The sequence below is a fragment of the Moschus berezovskii genome, chromosome 14, assembly GCF_049115385.1.
Source record: "Moschus berezovskii isolate FMDL1 chromosome 14, NW_MosBer_1.0, whole genome shotgun sequence".
Taxonomy (NCBI): Eukaryota; Metazoa; Chordata; class Mammalia; order Artiodactyla; family Moschidae; genus Moschus; species Moschus berezovskii.
Genome location: NC_142473.1, coordinates 67,420,181 through 67,437,942, shown reverse-complemented (window position 1 = coordinate 67,437,942; position 17,762 = coordinate 67,420,181). Strand labels below are relative to the sequence as shown.

The window sequence follows — 17,762 nt, the reverse complement described above, 5'->3', positions numbered from 1 at the left end:
TTATGTACTTCACTTTTGTTTTCACGACAATTCTGTAGTCACACACATCTTTCAGATGAGGGCTTGAGAGGTTACGCTACTCAACCAAGTTCACTTAGTGAGTAAGTGTCAGAGCCATGTTGGAACCCATTTCTGTCTGACTGCAGGATCTGGGCTCTAGATTAGAGTTTCTTAAACTTTTTAGACTGTGACCACAGTTAAAAATACCTTTACACTGAGACCGAATGTACACAACACACACATACACACACGTTTTCACAAAACAGTACTACATGCTTTTCTTACTGATGTTTTCTACTTTATTGCATATCAGCTTAAAAAATGCTGGTTGTGATTTTACAACTCGCTAATGTATCATGACCCACAATTTGCCTCTCTTTTAGCTCTAAAAATAGTGACTCCTTAGGCTCTTTCCTTCAAGCCCATGAACAGCTGAGAACTGGATACAATTGAAACTAATATCCCAGTAGAAAGTGGTTTTCCCCAGGGGGCACATAATCTGAGTAGGTGTCTTTATTCTCTGTTTCAAATTTGTTTTCCTTTGTCATGGTATGAAAAGGCTGTTCATGGAAAATTTGGGAAAAGATACTCTGTAAAGAAAGACAAAGAGAACTATTTTTGCATTAATCCGTAACTAGAGTCTGGACACTTTCTGAAATCAATGGTGTGAAAAGTCATGGTAGCAACATAGATCTGGAACAGGAAAACTGGATGTCTGAGTCATGTTTGGGGGGAAAAAAGGATGTAATTTCTAAATCGCTCATAAAAAAGAAGCATTATAACATTTTCATTAAAAGATTGTGTACCTGAGACTAATACTCACTAAGTATTTGTTCACATCTTCTTTCCTTGAAAATCATACTGTTTAAAAAAGAATAAGCTTGTTTCCTTGTGTCCTAAGCAAGTCCACAGAGACCTCTTTCATATGTTGGGGAGCAGTGTTATCCTGGGTGGGGAAAGAGTTTTAGGGAGAGCGAGGGCAAGATAAGAAGAAAACATATAACATGGGCGAGAAGAGGCTTCCCTGATTGCTCAGCCAGTAAAGAGTCTGCCTGCGGTGTGGGAGACACAGGAGATGTGAGTTGGATCCCTGGGTTGGGAAGATCCCCTGGAGGAGGAAATAGCAACCACTCCAGTATTCTTGCCTGAAAAATCTCATGGACAGAGGAGCCTGGCAGGCTACAGTTGATGAGGTCGCAAAGACTCGGACATGACTGGACGACTAAGCACCCACGCAAGGGGGAGGAAAGAATCTTGCCACTGATTTACCCCTCTCTCTCCTCCCCTTACTGATTTTCATCTCTCCATGCCCATAAGGATCAGAGCTGCTTTTATGACGTCAAGGGGGATAATGTATTTCAGTCTAAGTCAAAGAGAAGATACTTGATGAAGCTACTTTGCTAACTCTGACCGCTTTCCTTGCCTACAAACAATGAGATTAAATTTTCTAAGTGGGTCATTGGGAGAAAAAATTGCAGGGAAATCTTTCTCAGCACTAGTCCACTTTTCTGAATAATTCTCTGTGTGGTACCTTGCATTGTTGTCTGCTTTGTATTTCTTTAGAAGCATTTTTTGTGTGTTCCTAATGCCTGCTGATTTCCTAACGCTGCTCCCAAGCCCAGCTCCTCTGTCAGCCTCTGTTTTGTCTCTTCTGAAGAAAATATCCTGCAAAATGGAGAAACACATCAACCTTGACCGTGGTCCAAGTTGTTAAAACAAGGAAGAAGTTATTCTCTGGGGACTTGGGTAGGGGGAGTGGGAAATTGAACACAATAGAAATGTGGAAGGAGTGCTGAGCAAAATGAATGTCCCCTTTGCTGGTCCAAGAAGTTCAGACTGTTGGGAACACACAGTATTTGACCTGTGGATGCTTGAAAGGAAAAACGAAAGATCTCAGGATGAGTGATATATGGTGAAAACAAAGCTGTGTGTTTGGGTAGGGCCAAGGCTGTTGAATCTGGAGAAAATCCCCACTAGACATGGTCTCATCCCTGAGAACCTGTGCCAGAAGAGATAGCTGTCTTCTCTGGCTGGGAGTTCCGACACACAGCCCAGCACCTTCCCTATCCAGCCCGTGAACAGAAGGTATCCGTCCAAGAGATTTACTTCTTGAAAATGGATAGCTTGCTTTTCAGGGGCTCCTGGAGCTTGTGATGCAAACACAAAGGTGGAGAGAAGTGGCTCTGGGAATATCAGCATTCCTGAGGGCACTCCTCCACCTCCACTCCCAGGATAAAGCTGTTAATTTCTTCTTTTATACAGTTACACTTATGTATTTCAACTGTGCTGGACTTGGCTAGAGTCCATTAGCTGGACTCCCAGAACAAAGCAGGGGACTCTCTTGGGTGTGCAGGATTGAGATGGGGACTGTGATTTAGTCCCGTCTCTCCTGTTCCTTTTCAGCGTGGACGTGGACTAGTTCAGTGGTTTCTTTGTCTTCGCTTCACTTCCCTGCTGCTTCTTTCCCTCCTCTAGCTTTTCATCTTTCCCCCCTTTTCTCTTTGGGCATATATTCAATTCATTATAAATTTATAGAACAGAAAATCCAATTTTATAGGAAAGGAGATTAACACTTCCTGCAGCAGCCCCGATGAAACTACTGTTAATATCATGTCGCATACCCTTCAGACCTTTTCCCATTTGTGTCCTTTTCTTTTTTATAACAAATGATTGGCTTCGACTTAGATCTGATTCAGCAAACGTAGTTCTGTAGGCCATTGTAGAGTTCTGTGTTTTGACCTTCATGAGAGTGCTTTTGAAAATATTCTCAACCTCTTAAAAACACTTTGCTTTAAAAAGTATTTGGGGTTTTGTAGACTTATCGCCTCCATACTGTGTTTCTAACTATTCTGCTTTAAAGCAGGGAGTGAGTTTTATCTCATAAACAGAAGGATAAATAACAGATCTGTTCAGGTCAGGAGAAGAAAGAACTACCGAGTGGGAATCATACAAAAGGAAGGTGGTGATGAAGGGGGCCCAGCTGGAAATGATGAGCAAGGAGAACTCGGTGCAGGAAGGGGTTCATGAGGGTCCCAGTCTGTTGATAACGGTGTGTGTTGTAGTTTGAGAAGGTATATAAGGTGAATGGAGGATCTCTTTCATGACCTTAAGGAGTCTTTTGGACCTCTCATGTCTATGGTTCCATCATTTGAGACCCGCTGCTTTACCATTTATTCTTCTCCCTGTCATCTACCCTCCCCTATCATAATCTCTAGCTAGAAAAACATCAGGATAGAAGCTGCACTCATAAAATGTCATTCAAATAAATGCAGCTCTGGAATGAGGGGCTGCTGCCTATTTTAGTAGGGTTTTTTTTTCCCTATTGAAAGTGAACACGTTCATTTATTCTAGTTTTATTTCTAACTCCTCACTTTAAAAGCAAAGCTACAGATGTAGTGTTCTTAAGGCTAAGATATAACTTTATCACAATGAAAACAGCTTTTCCACCCTTGATTATAAAAGTAACACAGGCTTATTATATAAAGAAAAAATTCAGACAGTACCAAAACATTATAAAGGAAGAAAGAAAAGTCGTGTGTTATCTCACCGCACAGAGATAACTAGTTTTTAAACATATTGGGGTATATTTGTATCTGCAGAGAAAAAATTCTGGAAACATTTACTGAACTATTAACTGTAGTTGCCTCTGAAAAGATTAGAGGGAAAGGGCGGAAGCCTGATAGAGATGAGTTTAAGAGATCCCTGGTGGCTCAGCAGGTGAAGAGTCCCCTGCAATGCTGGAGATGTGAGTTTGACCCCTGGGTTGAGAAGATCCCCTGGAGAAGGAAATGGCAACGTTCTCCAGTAATCTTGCCTGGGAAATTCCATGGACAGAGGAGCCTGGTGGACTACTGTCCATGGGGTCGCAAAGAGGTAAACAAGACTGAGCATGCATGCACTAGCCCTGCTGCTGCTGCTAAGTCACTTCAGTCGTGTCCGACTCTGTGTGACCCCATAGACGGAAGCCCACCAGGCTCCCCCATCCCTGGGATTCTCCAGGCAAGAACACTGGAGTGGGTTGCCATTTCCTTCTCCAATGTGTGAAAGTGAAAAGTGAAAGTGAAGTCACTCAGTCGTGTCCGACCCGTAGCGACCCCACGGACTGCAACCAACCAGGCTCCTCCATCCATGGGATTTTCTAGGCAATAGTACTGGAGTGGCTTGCCATTGCCTTCTCTGGCACTAGCCCTAGGAGGAGATATACTGGAGACGTTGTATTAAAACAACACACTTGCCTGGAGTTTGCAGCAGAAGGAAGCGAAGAAGTGGGGTTCTAGCTCAGTGGGGAGAGAGGGTCAGAAAAGGTGGACTTTTAAAAATTGTTTTTATTTATATTTAGATGAAAGCACTTGCTTGTTTGCTATTGAGACGTGATCAAGAAGAGTGAAATTAATGATGGGAGGGGATAGAATTGCTAGAACAGGGTCCTTGAAAGAGAAGAGGCTTCATGGGCACCTAGGAGCTGAGATAGTTCATCTAGTGGTAATATTGGTTACCAAGAGCTCTTTGTTTCTAAGGATATTAACCCTTTGCTTGTCATATATACTGCAAATGTTTCCTCTGTTTTGTATTACATTTTAACATTATTAATGTTTTTCTGTTAGAAATTTTTATTGTCTTAGTAAAAATGATCAGCTTATGTTTCATAGTTTCAACTTTTGGCTTTTATATTATGCCTAGAAAGATTTTTCCAATTTCAAGTTTTTTTTTTTTTTAATTTACTTTTTATCTTTTGGTATATTTTTTTGATTGACTTCTTAACATTTAAACATTTAATTTATTTTAATTAATGTTTAATTAAATAAACATTTAATTTATTCTGAACTTACTTGACAACTGGATTCCACCTTAATTTATTTCTAACTAGTCCTATCCCCAAACTACTTTGAATAATCCATCCTTATTACCTTTATCAATTCTTGTCTCATTCTATGTATGTCAGATGTCCCTATTTTGAATTTCCTCCTTTTCAAGATTTTTTAATCTTGAAAAGATTCATGATCTTAATGCTTCTGGCTTCAAACATCTGTTTCAGAACGAGTGTGATTCCTTTTAATGTATTACAAGGTTTTTCTTCTGTTTCTTCACCTTGAAATACTTTATGTTACTAATGTCAGCTGAAAATGTGAAAGTTGCTCAATCGTGTCCAACTCTTGGCAACCCCATACAGTCCATGGAATTCTCCAGACCAGAATTCTGGAGTGGGTAGCCTTTCCCTTCTCCAGGGGATCTTCCCAACCCAGGGATCAAAGCCAAGTCTCCCACATTGCAGGTGGATTCTTTACTAGCTGAGCCACCAGGGAAGCTCAAGAATACTGGAGTTGGTAGCCTATCCCTTCTCCAGGTGAATATTACTGGCCCAGGAATCAGACCAGGGTCTCCTGCATTGCAGACGGATTCTTTACCATCTGAGCTACCAGGGAAGCCTTAATGTCAGCTGTAATATGGTGCCTTTGAAAGAGATAATTATGTACACTGGCCTTCATACGTGCTGCTAAGTCACTTCAGTCGTGTCTGACTGTGCAAACCCATAGACAGAAGCCCACCAGGCTCCCTGTCCCTGGGATTCTCCAGGCAAGAACACTGAAGTGGGTTGCCATTTCCTTCTCCAATGTGTGAAAGTGAAGTTGCTCAGTCGTGTCAGACTCTAAGCAACCCCATGGACTGCAGCCTACCAGGCTCCTCCATCCATGGGATTTTCCAGGCAAGAGTACTGGAGGGGGTGCCATTGCCTTCTTTGGGCCTTCACATGTACCAATCTCCATTTCAACTGGAGAAGCAGGAAAGGGCTTAGTCTTAAGACCCCTGAGCTTGATTCTGGGGTTTTAGGGAGGATTTTTTTTTTTTTTTAGGTAATTGAGAATACTTGAGTAAAAATTTTCAGATTTAAGAGTGTATGAGCAAGCTGGGCGGGAGCCTTTGAGAACTCAGGCTGAGAAAGACCCTGCTAATTTTCCCCACATAGAATTTGTCTATCACGTGAATTTGGGACACCTGTTCTTAGGGTGAAACTAGCAGCAGTCTCTGGCCATAGAGCCAAAGCACTGAGAATATAGAACCCAGTGAGTTAGAAGAAATTGGGACTTTGATGAACTAGCACTTCAAGATCCAGCTCTTTCTTGTATGGTCTGGTGAGGTCATCTGTGAGAACATGAGTTCCTATGTTTGTATGTGTTGAAGTAGCAAGCATGCCTAAAAATATTCTTCCCAGCAGTAGCAGTCAGTAAGTAGAGTGGGATTTCTTTTGAAGGGGAGGTGTATTCTCCCCAAACTATTGTGGGAAACTAGATTTTTAAATTGCTTTTAGCTCTGCTCTGAGTGTAAAATAAGAAAAAAGGCAGTTGGAGGAGGTTTGTATACCATTTCAAATGGTGAGGAAAGCTTGATGGTTCATAATGGCTGATTTATACAAACGTTGTTATCAGGCTATTAACCACTCAGCCTATATTCCCTATTAAATAGTGGCCAATGACTAGACTGCATGGAAGTGAAAACATGAACTGTGACTGCAATGAAGCTCTTGAAACAGGAATCCAAACAAGTTTCAGTAGTAATAGCTAACATGGTTGGAACAAGTGGTCATTCTCCAGAAGGTAATATTTTGAAGGGCCTTTCGCAGTACTCACTTATAGGTATTGTGTTTTGGTATGTTTGTTGAAAAATAAATCCGATTACTTTTAGATAACTATTATATTGTGTATTAGCAGGGCTTTTTCTGTAGCAAGTGGCAGAACCCCAGTTGTAAGTGGCCTAGGTCAAAGAGGGAATTTAAATTTAGTGGCTTGCTGTATTTTAAATCCCCGTGTCTGGATTCAGGAGCTGAGACAGCGTCTTTAGAACACTGTTTCATTGTCCTTTGCCTCTGCTCTCCTTTGTGTTGGCTCTCTTCTCAGATAGGCTCTCTTTGTTGTGACAAAAAGAGCTGTTTTTGGCACCTAGAGTTTCATAAGACTGCCTTCCTTTTGGTCCTTCTCCACCAAAGGACCCAGGGAAGGCTCTGATTGGCCAGGATTGGGTCGTGTAGCTAGAGAATACGGTGATCTGATTGGCCAAGCCCTCGCATGTACTCACTCCTGGAGCCTGAGGGTGGATTCGAGAGGGGTGGCTCCCTGAATGGAGAAGAGATCTATTTTTCCAGGGGAAGGTGGGGAAAAAGATAAAAGGACACTCGAAGGATTTGAAAAGTCAGAGTTAGTCAAAGTGGAGTGAGTCCTCTTCCCCTCCAGATATGATGTGGAGCTGGATGCTGAAGGGGTGTATAAGACCTGGATAGAAAATAAGGATGGAGTCGGGATGGGGAGCCTTCTTTCTAATGCTCATGGAAAAAGTGTTCATTAAAAAGCATAATAGTAAGAATTATTAGTATAGTATAATTTTTAATGAAAAATGATATACAAATATTTTAATTACACATAAAAAATAATACGTCTTTTTCTTGAGGTCTGAGCTGAAATGAAACATCTGAAGGCAGGAAGGAAATAAATTTTTCAAGTAAAAATATGGCTGATTGTTTTCTGCAGACTACTGAGGAAATCTGATACTCGTAAATTATCAGTTTACAGATATTATTTTTTTTAAACTCAGTCAAGTTTAACTTGATCATTTCATTTTTATATTCTGCTTTTTGTGCTGGAGTAGTTAAAGAAACTGGATCTTTCAGTCTTTGTTTTCAGTATGCTTGTTCTAGCTATAGGGAAATTATATTTTCATTCAGTAAAGCTTTAAACCCAAGCATTCTGGTGTGACCACGGAGGCTTCCCAGGGGACTTCTTGACCCTAAGCCTCTAGGACTCATCAGTTCAAGTCCGACTGTCTCTGGCTGGTCCGTGTGTATGGTGAGCATTTGTGCATAGGGTTATTGTTTTGTTGATTTTTTTGTTAATACTTGTTCTCTCTTGTCTCTTTTATGCTGTAACTGCCCTCCCCGCCCCCACCTCCTCTCTTTTCTCATACTTGATTTGTTGAAGATAGCAGGTCAATTGGTCAGTAGAATATTTCACAATCAGGTTTGACAGATTGCTTCCTCTTAAGGTCTTTTAACTTGGGATGTCCATGCCCTGTTTTTCCTATAAATAAGTAGTTAGATCTGGAGGCTTGATTAGATTTGGGTTCCTCTTTTTTGGGCAAGAATAATTGAGGAATGGTGGTATGTTCAGTTTCATCTCTTGTGTTTAAACTTTCAGGAAGTGAACTTTTAAAACGTGATTCCATTGCTCTTTTCCCTCAAAACTGGCACACTAGACAAGGGTGATGGTTCTCAAGGCTTGCAACAAAGTGTATTTTCTTTTTGCACACCAAAAAAAAAAAAAAAATCAGGCATCTCAGCGTCTCATATATAAGCCTAAGTAGCAAAGATGGAGCGAGAAGGGTTGATGAGTAAATTTCATTTTCTAGATACACCAGAGTATGATGTTTTCCCATATGTTTTCCTTTAAATCTGATTAATTCTGCAGAGACAAGAAGAAAGAGGTGAAGAATAGGGGGTTACTCACCTGGCCAGAGATTAGAGGTGGGAGAGAGAAATCACAGGTGGAGGTTTCCCCTTTTTGAATATTCATATCAAAAGCTAGTTGCCCTCAAAAGGCTCTCTTTTTTTTAAACTTCTTCTGTTGATAAGGGATTTCAGGGCAGCTCTGGTTTTCCTCATCTGTAAAACCTCAATTCCTTTTTATTAATCTTCTTGTGCCTGTGAAATATCAAAATTAATCATTTCTAAAGAAGCTACTATTTAAACATTAAGTTTTTTCTGGGTCGAACCTCAGTGTACAAGTTTTTAGCAGGAAGAGGGCTCATAACTTGTGTTATATGAGGGACATTTTTCTGTTTTTACAAACTTTCTAAGGTCACATGATTATGTATTTTAAAGCTGTCTAGGAAAAGCAAACTTTCTCAGGATACTAATGCATTTTAAAGCTGTTTAGGAAAATGTACAGTCTGTGTCACAGCCAAAAGTGGAGTCATGAGATGTATGCTCTGCTGATAATTTCTTCTGCTTAGTGTATTTTCCCAGTTAGGTAGAAAGAAATTTTCTTGTAAAAATTTTGTCCACCGTCAACTGCTCTATTGCACACAAGCAGACCATTTCCTTCAGTGTACCTTGCCCTTTCTTATACCAAATAAATATTGTGCCTCCAAGCAGAAGCTCAGGTGTGCTATGAGTACATATTTGAACTTGCCCCTCACAGCCCCCATTCTCCTATCCCACTCCCACTGCATTTTTCAAACCTTCAGACATGGATGATTTCATTCATACTCCAGGAGAATGGATTATTCAGGTGTCATGATGATAGAAGTGAACCCAGGTTGGGCTTGCACCACCAGATTTGTCCAGCTGGCTTTGAAGGAAAACAAGCTACACTGACCTGGATACAAACGCCCTGTCTGCAGCTTGCCATCCGTCTGACTTTAGGCACATAATTCGATCTTTCCTTAAACCTCAGTATTCTTTGCTTTAAAGTGGGGATAGAACTGTTAAATGCCATTTGTTGAGGGCATACCGTGCACCAAGCAGTGCTTTACTTACCTAATCTCATTTGTAACAGTCTGATGGCGAGTACTGACTCCTAGCATTGTGCGAAGTATAAAAAGTATGTTTTATAGATCTCAGTCGGGCTTCCCCGGTGGCTCAGATGGTAAAGAATCTGCCTACAATGTGGAAGACCTGGGTTCAGTCCCAGGATTGGGAAGATCCCCTGGAGGAGGGCATGACAACCCACTCCAGTATTCCTGCCTGGAGAAGCCCCATGGACAGAGGAGCCTGGTGGGGTCGCAGAGTCAGACACGACTGAGCGACTAAGCACACACATAGATGATCTTCCCAACCCAGGGATTGAACCTGGGTCCTCCCACATTGTAGGCAGACGCTTTACTATCTGAGCCACCAGGGAAGTCCAGGTCTCAATCACCAGGCTTAAAAGAATATGAGAAATAATTTCTGTGATTGTGAGTCACCTCATCCTTATAACTGTAGACCTGAACATTTTGTTAGGATGAGGTTACTGAGTGATTTTTTTACTTTTGCTCCTCATATAGCTTAGTTCTTTGGTTTTCAAGCAAATGTATAAAATAGGTTATTGCTTCATTTTACAGAGGAGGAATCTGAGTCAGAGTTTAGATGATTCACCCATGACCACAGAGTAAATAAATGATAGACATGGGCCTGGAACACAGGCATTCAGATGCAAAACCCATGTTCTTTCAGACTGATCTTTTGGGTTAATCTAGAGATAAAGAATCTAGGTTAATTTAGCTCTGTCAAATATATCTGAAGGAAACCAAAGAAATCCGGTTCCTTTGGTATGGTAGCCTGAATAATGACCCCTAGGGATATCCAAGTCTTCATCCTTGGTGGCTGTGAATGTTGCTTTCTGTGGCAAAAAGGGACTTTGCCAATGTGACTAAGTTAGGGATCTTGAGATGGGGAGACTGTCCTGAATACCTGAGTGGGCCCTCGCTGTGATGAGTGTCCTCATAAAAGGGAGGCAGAGGGAGGTTGGACCACAGAAGAGTGATTGGGGATGTGATGAAGGTGGCAGGAGGTCAGAGTGATGTAGTGAAGTGAAGGAGGGGCCAAGGAATGCGGGTGAGTTCTGGAAACTGAAGCAGACAGGAAAGAGATTCTCCCTTAAGTCTCCAGAAGAAAATAACCCTGCCAACACATTAACTCTAGTGCAGTGAAGCTTATTTTAGACTTCTGATCTCCAGACTTGTAAGAGCACAGATTTGTGTCCTTTCAAGTCACCAAATTTGTGGTAATTTGTTACAGCATCTGTAGAAAACAGATATACTTCAACTTGTGTGTATGTGTGTTAGTCAACTCTGCTGTTCTGACTCTTTGTGACCCCAAAGACTGTAGCCTGCCAGGCTCCTCTGTCCATGGAATTCTCCAGGCAAGAATACTGGAGTGGGTTGTCATTCCTTTCTTCAGGGAATCTTCCTGACTAGGGATCGTACCTGGGTCTTCTGCATTGCCGGTAGATTCTTTGTTGTCTGAGCCACCAGGGAAGCCCCATACTTCAACTTACTGCATAGCAACTGCCGTTTTCTGTCTGTAAGTCAGTGCTTAAGCCTACTTTGAAATGGGCCAGTGATGTTTAGAGGTAAACCGCTGACCCCTATAGATGATAACTTCTGGATTTTGGTCTAGCAGCACTGACCATTCCTGCTATTCAAGTATGCATCCTTTCAAACTTTCAAGGGTTTGGAAGATTCTAATAACTCAGTACTTAAAGAATCAGACACATCGCCACCTCCATTCTGTTGCCAGGTAGAAGGAGGCAACAGAATCCAGAGGGAGTTTTCCAGCTTGCAGTTTAAACTTCACTGCTCAACCTTTAAAGCAGAGGTTGCAAATTGATTGCCCTTAGGCCAGAGATTGATTTTGTTTGACCTGACAGTGATTCTTCACAATTTCAGTTATTTCCCAGAATTTAAAACTCAAGTGATCTCACATAAAATCTGTGATTTCTGACTTTTCTGGAGAATGGAAAGATCTGGCAACATTGGGGTTATATTATCGATAGTACTTGGCTGGTAGATCGGGGTCCTTGCTGCCTCCTTTGGGCAGGGGTGGGGTGGCTGGGCTGGCTGTCCCTGTCGTTTGATGCCATCTTTCTTTTCAGGACCTTCATCATTTATTTTTCTCACTTGCTTGGCCCCTATAGGTACCTGAGTTTGTGGCTTTGCTTTAAGGAAAAAAAACCAAATCCATATTCTGAACAGATTAGCGAAATCATTGACCCTTGGCTGATAATCATGGAAATTCATGGAGCGAGGTGACAAAAGAGTTGAGACTTTGCCTTAGTTTTTGCTTAAGTGAGGCAAATATCTCAGTTTTTAAATAGGAAGATAAAAAAACCCAGTAGATTCTGGAAACCATAGAGCAGTGAGATTAGCATGAGTTGTTGGTAAAGCTATTAAGCTGGATTTTGGAAAGCACATAGGGAAAAAAACAAGAGTTTAGGAACAAAGATGTGTTAATCATGCGCAAGGCAGTGCTCAAGTCTGTTTCTAGAATCACTTATCTCCATGGAAGGTCACTAATGTAGTTGATCTTTATTGCAAAAAGATACATGGTAGTTATTTGTTGATGTCTTTGTGGATAGTTATAGGCTAAGTGCTTAAATGAGTGATTTGTGCCCAGTTGAACAACAAAACCTAAGGAGCTGTGTGTTAAGTATCAATCTGGCAGGTGGTTTATTGTGTAGTGCTCCAGGGTAGGAAGAAAGCAGCAGTTACGTTACCCTCAGCTTCCTCTTCCGTATAGTCCCCTACCTGCACCAGACCCACCAACTCTTCTCATCTGCTGGCCCCGTGGCTGCCCTCATTACACCTCACTGTCCATCCCTGTGCTTTCCCTGATCATCTTGGCCAGAGTCATCAAATCCTTTCTCTGCCATTCAGCCAAGTCCAGTATTTTATCTATCAAAGAGTGTTTCGCAAGGCAACAAAGCATGAAAACATTTAATAAAGCACCATTTTTTTTTCCCTAAGAAAGTCCAGCCTCTCTCAGGCTTGGGTCACGTGCCATGCTGTACATAGTGCCAGGGCTCCTTTACCTTCCTCTTATTTGGTTTGGAATGAAGTCACTGTGTGTACATTTCGACTCCAAGGGAGATGTGGGACTGGTGGGATTCATGCTCTCTCTAGAACCTGCCTTCTGATACCGATTGGCTCCATGAATAATAATACCCTTGTCTCTGGGTCATGACAAGTTTTTACCCCGCCTCTGGGCTCTGTGATTCCTTTCTTGAAAGGAGCATCTTTGGCCCCAGAAATCTCTTCTCTAGGCTGGTAACTCCTTGCCCTTCTTGAAAGGCTTAATGGTTTCAGACCTTGAGGAGTGCTACTGTCACTCCTGTTTGGTTCATCCACAACATACTTATTGTAACTTGTACTGGCTGATCTCTTTGGGGGTAAAGCTTGGTTTCGCTTGACCATCTAAAATAGCAGCTGGTTCTTAACAATGGCTATTGATGCAATGGCAGCTGCTGTCTTCCTGAGCCCTTTCTCAGATTGATTCCTGCTGATGACTTTTGCTTTCTTGGACTTAACCCCATCTAAGTGACTAGATTCTTTATGATAGCTTCCCTCAGATTGTCTCATGGAGAGGCCTTTTAGAATCTTTTCACTGCCTGAATATCAGAGATCAGTTTTACATTCTGTAAATATATGCAGCAACAAGGAAGAGCATTTCCTCTTATGAAAACATTGAAAAGGTACTTTTCAGATGTTGAGATAACATGAAATGGGATGGAAAGCAAATGCTTTGGAAGCCAAAGCAAAAAGATTTCAACAGTTGAGGATGACTCCCTAAAGGAAATAGAATGGAATCTGAAGGATAAATGTGTGGTCCTGAATTGCAATAAAAAACAAAACTCATGCCTTCAGGTTCAAGGTTGGAATACCTGGCTTGATTGTGGTACATGCTAGGGAGGGAGCTGGAGATTTCGTTTGACTGAGGAAGACCTGAGTGCTAAGAGAGGATGTGCTCTTACATGTGTTAGCAGGGTGAGAGGTCGTGTTAGCAGGTTGTCAGGTTGAGAAGGGAAGCCCCAGACCCTCTACCCAGAGATGGAGCGCCGGCAGCTGGTGGGCATAATGCATCGTATTGACTAGCATATGGACTTAAAAATTTTTGGAATGAAATTTCTCTGGGTGAGGCATTGCTCTCCAGTGGTAGGTAGGTGTTTGTTACTTCTCTAATCCTCCCTTCTCAGTCTCTTATATAAATACGGTTCTCTGGGACTAGGGTCCACCCTAAGTCTACTCTTCGAGAAGGACTTAACAAAATGAAGGGGATGAAGAAGAGGATGTCCTGGATGGCATGGAAATTAGATGCCAGTTCACGTTGTCGTAGTTGAGAGAGCCACAGGTCTGTAGTCTGGAGAGCTATCTTCAAATACCTGAAGGATTGTCATGTGGAAGAGTAGTTAGATTCGGTCCATCTTAGGGAACCGTTTTACACTGTGCACCTTACTTGAGTCAAAGTTGAGAGGTGCAGAAAGGAGCAGCTCGGTCTCTGTTTTCAAGGCTGTGTTTATTGTACAGTGGAGGAGATACACACAGATGGCTGTAAAATAGTGATACTCTGGTTCTCCAGGAGACATAAATGAAGAGGCAGATTTCTGCTCAGTTTAGGAAGGCCTTTCCCAACAGTTACTCTTCCCTGGTGGCTCCAGACAATAAAGAATCAGCCTGCAATGCATGATACCCAGGTTTGTCCCTGGGTTGGGAAGAACACACATGGAGTAGGCTGCCTTGAGAACTAGTCACCAGTCATGTTGTCCCGCTGGTAAAGATGAGCTGAGGAAGTTGGAATAGATGACTTTTCTGCCTCTATTAATCTATGGTTCAAGTCCCTCAACTGGCTTTGCTTTTCTTACCTGGAGAGAGTCATTGCCAAGCTGAATGCCCACGGGTTGAACTCAGTGTTCTGGGTGGACCATGCTAGAAAGAGTGTGAGGTGCCATAGTTTCCACCAGGTGGAACTGCATTGATGCGTTTGCTTTATGGAGCCAGTGAGAATGGACTGGCTGTTTTTCTTGTTCATGGACTTGCTAGAAGAATCTAGTGGCACATTTGGCGGGTACAGTCTTGTTGCTGCTTTTGTTTGTTGGTTGCATCTGGTTGTGAGGATCGTGGCATCCCATTTGAGTGGGGCAGCATTTCATTTCCTGGGACAAGTAGGCTGAGAAAAGTCGGTTTCCCATATTTCCCGCCTCTAGGAATCCAGGTAGCATCCAGAGATGAGCTGCTGAGACCGGAGATTCCAAGTTCTTCCCGTTTGATCTGTTATCGGTGTTTAGCTGCTCAGTCATAATCTGACTCTTTTGCGACCCCTCGGACTGTAGCCCACCAAGCTCCTCTGTCTATGGGATTTCCCAGGCAAGAACACTGGAGTGGGTTGCCATCTCCTCCTCCAGGGGGATCTTCCCAACCCAGGGATCGAACCCAGGTCTCCTGCATTGGCAGGTGGGTTCTTCACCACTGAGCCACCAGAGAAGACCTTCCCCTTTGATACTGGAACTTGAAATTCAGACTTCTATTGTTGGGTCCCTGAGCCCTAGAAAACATGTATGTCACATTTTGGCTCTGTGCAGAAGGCTGAACCAAGCAAAGGCAGCGTGAGAGGCAAAATGTTCTGGTAGCACCATTCTTGTTCTGTCTGTCCTCTTTCTGCTGCCGGATCACCATTCTCATCAGCTTTCCCTTCCCCACTGTCTATAGAATGCAATTGTAAGGAGGCCAGACAGGACCTTATTCTTTTGGCAAACACGTTCTAAAGTTCCGAAAGGCAGACACTACCTGAGTTTGGCATTTCCTCCTAGTTTTGTGTGTCTGACCCTGGGTCGGCTCTTTGGGACATTTTCCCCCCAGATATGTCAAAAATCACCTGAAGGATGTGGAGATGAGGTGTAGGAGGTTACAGGGAGCAGAACTGCCACCCACCTCCCCCAACTGCTCTCATCACTTTGTAGGAAGGAGACAAGCAGTTCTTTCTAGAAAGCCTGGAGTCAGAACGAGAGGTGAAATGCCACAGCTGCTGTGGCCGCAGGGTGTGTGGATGTGTGCGTCGTCCTGACACTCTTCCTTTCCAGGAATTCTCTCCCCTGGGTGAGTGAGAGTTGAGCCAGCCTTGGATGGAGTGGGCTACCTGCCTCCTATATCGGGCCCCTGGGAATCTCTAGAGTAACAGAGGAGAGGGTGGGAGTTCTCAGTCCTGACAGTTAACCTTCACCCAGAGGCTTAAAAAAATGCATGGACCCCAGTCCCCAGAGGTAATTTTTTAAAAAATAAATACTTGCAATTTTATTTTTTTTGGCACAATCACTTTAATTTCTATTAAGCGTATGGTTGATTTACAATGTTATGTTACTTTCTGCTGTATAGCATAGTGTATCAATTATACATACACATGTATCTACTTTTTTTTAGATTCTTTTCCCATTAGGCCATTACAGAATATATATAGAGTTCCTAGTAGGTCTTATTAATTATCTATTTTATATTTGGTGATGTGTGTATGTATGTCAATCTGTCTCCCAATTTATCCTTTCCCCCACCTTAATTTTTTAAGAGCTTTATGTATTTCCACAGTGTACCATTCACCCATTTGCAGTGTGCAATTCAGGGGTTTTAGTATATTCACAGACTTGTATGACCAGTACCACAATTGGAGGACATTTTTAACAATCACGGGCTTCCCTGATAGCTTAGTTGGTAAAGAATCCTTCTGCAATGCAGGAGACCCCAGTTCGATTCCTGGGTCGGGGACATCCACTGGAGAAGGGATAGGCTACCCACTCCAGTATTCTTGGGCTTCCCTTGTGGCTCAGCTGGTAAAGAATCTGCCCGCAATGCGGGTGACCTGGGTTCGATCCCTGGCTTGGGAAGATCCCCTGGAGAAGGGAAAGACTCCCCACTCCAGTGTTGTGGCCTGGAGAATTCTGTGGACTGTAAGAGTCAGACACAACTGAGTGGCTTTTAGTTTCACTTTATCAGTCACTCTCCATTTCCCCTCAAAATCCTCAGTCCTCGGCAGTCAACCACCTATCTACTTTCTATCTCTATAAATTCGCCTCTTCTGGACATTTCTTGTAAAGAGAGTCATACAGCAGGCGGTCCTTTGTGACTGACTTCTTTCTCTTAGCATAATGTTTTCAAGGTTTGTCATGTACTTCACTATCACGTATTTCATTCCTTTTATCCTCAGATAATATTCCATTTTAGGAATATGCCATAGTTTGTTTACCCACCATCAGATGACACATATTTGGGCTGATTCTCATTTTTGGCTATTACGAGTAATGCTGTTAATGGGTACAAATTTTTGTGGGGAAATATATTTTCATTTCTCCTGGGAATACCCCTGGACGTGGAATTTCTGGGTCACATGGTAACTTTATGTCTAAGCTTTTGAGGAACAGCCAGACATGGTTCAAAGCAGCTTCACCATTTTACAGGGGCATTTCATAACAGCTCCCTGTGGCGAGTCTAGCTGCGATCATAATGTGCTGCCCTGTGGGTTGCAGTTCTCACCCGGCCTCATTTGGTGGTGATGGCTGTAGTTTCTGTAATCTTTGATTGAACACTGTGGCATGTGGGACCTTAGATCCCCAACCAGGGATCAAACCCACTCCTCCTACGTCTTAAGCTCTGGACTCCTGGGGAAGTCCACTCTGCCTCATTTGGAAGTAAAACAACTGAAGAACAGAGATCAGCTTTTACCCAAAGGGGAGAATGTTTTTAGAGCAGAACATCCACCCCTTCCAAGGTGTTCTTTCCAACCTTCTCCATCCCTCAGCTCTCGCGAGTCCAAGGCTCACTGAGCTCTGGCTCAGGGACTGGTCAGTCTGATGCTGGAGGAAGTGTCCACGTAGGATCTGGCTTGGCTGCAAAGAGTTAAGTTGATCTGGAAACATGATCTGCGTTGAAGTGGAACAGAGCCCCAGATGTGTAATCCCCATTTCTAAGGATGCGACATCTCTTCTTGTAAGCATCATCACTTTCTTGGTGCTATCTGGTAAAAACTGAGTCATGAGGTGCCGACAAAAAATCGGTTGGATTCAATGTGAAATTTGAGGCATCTGCTCATTCCTGAGATGTTCCCAGCTGTCAGCCCTGCTGTCTTGATGGTGAACAACTTGCTGGGAATGAACTCCTGCCACTGTGACTTTTCCCTGCCTTGTCTGAGAGAGACATGGACCCAGATGGTGTGCCCTGGAGAGTGTGAGGGTAAGGGACTGTGTGGGGGTCACCCG

The 17,762-nt window shown here is 42.8% G+C and overlaps 1 protein-coding gene across 5 annotated transcripts in view; it reads left to right on the top strand.

The window, feature by feature from the left end:
• The window catches only part of WT1 (WT1 transcription factor), a 48,586-nt gene that overhangs the window by 19,550 nt on the left and 11,274 nt on the right, over positions 1-17,762 (top strand). Inside the window, exon 1 of one of the 5 annotated variants that reach the window (XM_088843223.1) lies at positions 16,976-17,736. The exons of the other annotated variants lie outside the window; for them this stretch is intronic. The gene's annotated coding sequence lies outside the window, so the exon portion shown is untranslated. Of the gene's footprint in view, positions 1-16,975; positions 17,737-17,762 lie in introns of those variants that run through there. 5 annotated transcript variants of the gene reach the window in all.